This window comes from Oncorhynchus mykiss, chromosome Y, assembly GCF_013265735.2.
Source record: "Oncorhynchus mykiss isolate Arlee chromosome Y, USDA_OmykA_1.1, whole genome shotgun sequence".
Taxonomy (NCBI): Eukaryota; Metazoa; Chordata; class Actinopteri; order Salmoniformes; family Salmonidae; genus Oncorhynchus; species Oncorhynchus mykiss.
Window position 1 is genome coordinate 12,050,140 of NC_048593.1, and position 3,588 is coordinate 12,053,727.

The window sequence follows — 3,588 nt, forward strand, 5'->3', positions numbered from 1 at the left end:
GATATTCCACGTGTTCAGTTTGCTCAGAATTATCCAGTGGACCTGTCCTCAATATTCAGGGTGAGCTACGCAATTAAACATGTAAAAAAAAATTTAACGATTTTACAGTTTTTAAAAGTGCAATTAAAACAACCTTTTAATTTGTAATTCCTTTGAACTGTTTCAGTCACTTGAGGATGATGTAACTTTTGTGAGGGATGAGCTGAAAAAACCTGCATTGTTGGTTAAGGGTTTGTAAGTAAGCATTTCACTGTAAGGACTGCACCTGTTGTATTCGAACCCATGTGAAAAATAACATTTGATTTGATTTGATTAATGTTTTATGCATTGTTTGGTCACTCAAATGACTTGGCCGTGATCTGTCAACTAAAGCTCCACACTTCCTTGAAGGAGTTTCAGTATGTGTTCGAGAGAGTAGCTGAGCAAGGAAAGCCAACCCTTTTAAAGAAGATCTACACAGAGCTCTGCATTACAGAGGGTGAAAGTGGCGAGGTCAACATCAAGTGAGACAGCCTCAAAGAAACCAGCGACACAGGTACTAATTAAAATGATATTTAAACCCTTACCTCGACAAGACAAAACTATCAGAACTGTGCTGACAAAGGGAGTCGCCGGCATTGGAAAAACAGTCTCTGTGCAGAAGTTCATGCTTGACTGGGCAGGAGGAAAAGCCTATTCATTGTTCTACATCCTTTTCAGGAGATTAACTTAAAGGGGGGAAACACAATTTGATGGATCTTCTTAAAGGCCCAGTGCAGTCAAAAATTTGATTTTCTTATGTTTTATATATATTTCTACACTATGAGGTTGGAGTAATATTGTGAAATTGTAAAAAATTATGATAATGCCCTTATAGTGGAACTGATCACCAGCGGTACATTAGTTAAAAGTCTAATAAGAAATAGAGGTCCAAACCTCTGTGCAAATAACAGGTATTTTTCAGTTTTCCCCTCCCCAATTAGACCGCTGTAGAATACTAGTGAGGACATCAAAACTACGAAATAACACACATGAAATCATGTAGTAACCAAAAAAGTGTTGTTTTATATTTGAGATTCTTCAAATTAGCGAAGTAGTAGAGAGAATGCCAAAAGTGTGCAAAGCAGTCATCAAGGCAAAGGGTGGCTACTTTGATGAATCTCTTTATAGGAAATATATTTTGATTTGTTTAACACTTTTTTGGTTACTACCAGTGGTGGAAAATGTTGGAAAATTGTCATACTTGAGTAAAAGTAAAGATACCTTAATAGAAAATGACTCAAGTAAAAGTGAAAGTCACCCAGTAAAATACTACTTGAGTAAAAGTCTAAAAGGTATTTGGTTTTAAATATACTTAAGTATCAAAAGTAAATTTAATAGCAAATAATTACAAATAATGTAAAAGTACAAAAGTACAAATCATTTTATTCTAAGCAAACCAAACGACACAATGTTCTTGTTTTTTTTAAACGGATAGCCAGACTACAACATAATTTACAAACAAAACATTTGTGTTTGGTGAGGCAGCAGGAATGACCAGTGATGTTATCTTGATTAGTGCGGGAATTGGACCATTTGTCACGACTCCTACCGAAGGTGGCTCCCCTTCCTGTTCAGGTGGCGCTCGGCGCTCTTCGCCTACTAGCTGCCACTGATCCTTTTTTCCCCCCTTGTCTGTTTATTAGTTACACCTGTGTTTAATTAGGTTAATTAGTTGGGTTTTATTATCCAGCCTGCCCGCCTACTGGGTGTGCGGGATTATTCTCTGTGTACATTTGTGCACGACTGTAGGTCACGGTTGTCCGTGTATGTGTGTATTTTCTGGACTGTTTAGTGCCCCGTGTTTTGGGGTATTTGTTTGGGTTGGCGTCGGTTTCACCTGTGTGGTGAATTAAAAGTATCGCTACCCTGAACTCTGTTTCCTGCGCCTGACTTCTTCCTCCACTACACCCCGGCCAATACACATTTTCCTGTCCTGCTAAGCATTCAAAATGTAACAAGTACTTTGGGTGTCAGGGAAAATGTATGGAGTTAAAAGTACATTACTTTATTTCGGAATGTAGTGAAGCAAAAGTTGTCAAAAATATAAATAGTAAAGTAAAGTTTAGATACCCCCAAGAAACTACTTAAGTAGTACTTTAAAGTATTTTACTTAAGTACTTTACACCACTGCTTACTACATGATTCCATATGTGCTATTTCATAGTTTGGATATCTTCACTATTATTCAACAATGTAGAAAATAGTAAAAATACAGAAAAACCCTGGAATGAGTAGGTGTCCAAACTTTTGACTGGTACCATAAGTCTGCTGTGAAAAAAGGTCCCTGAAAACGGAAACACAATATAGCACCATCCTACAAAAATAACTGTTTCGCTATGCATATTACATTGAACATACTACAATACAAAACAATTAGATGTCATTCAATGCCCTTAGCAAGATCATATGATGTTTATAATAGCATTGTCTTCCCTATCAGATGCCTTCAGGCTCAGATCGGACCCAGAGACAGCGCAAACACTCCTCTTTCTGTATGAGAACAGAATAGTGACATGGGTGGGAGAGAAGCAGCCATATCCTGACCATCCAGAAAGGTTTGAGCCCTCACAATGTGCTGCGTGGAGAGAGTCTGACTGGATGCTGCTCCTGGGGGACAGAGTGAAGAGGACGGGCTCATGTAGGAGTGACATATGAAAGGATCAGAAAGGAAAGGAGAGCATGATGACTCTCTCCATGGATACTATGACAAATCCTGGATTCTAAAGTGCCCTGGTGGCAATTATACTGCCTGTCATAATAGGAAGAGTAGTGACATGCATGTCTTCTACTCTCGCTCCGACACAGTAGGAGTGTATCTGGACAGAGTCAATTGTAACACACTGATCCACCTGCACACATAATACCAGGCAGTCACTGAGCCTCTCTACCCAGGGGTTTGGGTTGACGTTCACGCCTCAAGTGTCCCTGTGCCAAGTAGAACTCCGCGTCCTGTGTCCAGAAGGAACACCTTCAGGAAAGTCACACTCCTGTCCAAACACAACTGTGGGACATGACGGGGCACTTTTTTGCTGTCATCATGGCAGACAGCGGGGGCGTTGTACTTGTCTAGTCCATTCAGTGCACATTTGAATAACCCCTTTCGCAAAGAGACACCTTTTACAACGTAGATTTGTCTGGAGACGTGGGTTGGACACGTAGCCTCGGGAAGGACGGGTGCTGAAGGTGCTGCAGCACTCCCTGGTGGTGAGATTGTAAAACTGTAAGAATTTGTGTCGCAATAAAAAACTATTCAACCATTTTTCTGTTGTATTATTGACATAAATGATAATGGGATTGGGTTAGGGACCCATTCTGCATGGAGAGCTCTCAGCTCTGTTTTGTAATCAGTGTGCTCGTGATATTCTGGTGAAGCTGTGGGACAGCACGTTAGGGGGTACGCCACTAAATCATGAACTAATGCTCACATGTGTGGTTGCTTGCAAGACTCTGCCCGGGAACTTGAGAAAGTGAAATGAGGTAGAGCCAAGAGTGCAGGCAGGTCTTGGCGGTGGGAGCTTTGCTTTGATCTACATTGGGCTTTGTAGCCTTTGCAAGTATCCGCATTGC

The 3,588-nt window shown here is 40.6% G+C and overlaps 1 long non-coding RNA gene across 1 annotated transcript; it reads left to right on the top strand.

The window, feature by feature from the left end:
* The first annotated feature begins 302 nt into the window (after positions 1 to 302).
* On the top strand, positions 303 to 3,280 carry LOC118945327. Its single transcript, XR_005040486.1, has 2 exons — positions 303 to 535; positions 2,462 to 3,280. It is a non-coding gene; the product is annotated as an uncharacterized LOC118945327 (long non-coding RNA).
* The last annotated feature ends 308 nt before the right edge of the window (positions 3,281 to 3,588 follow it).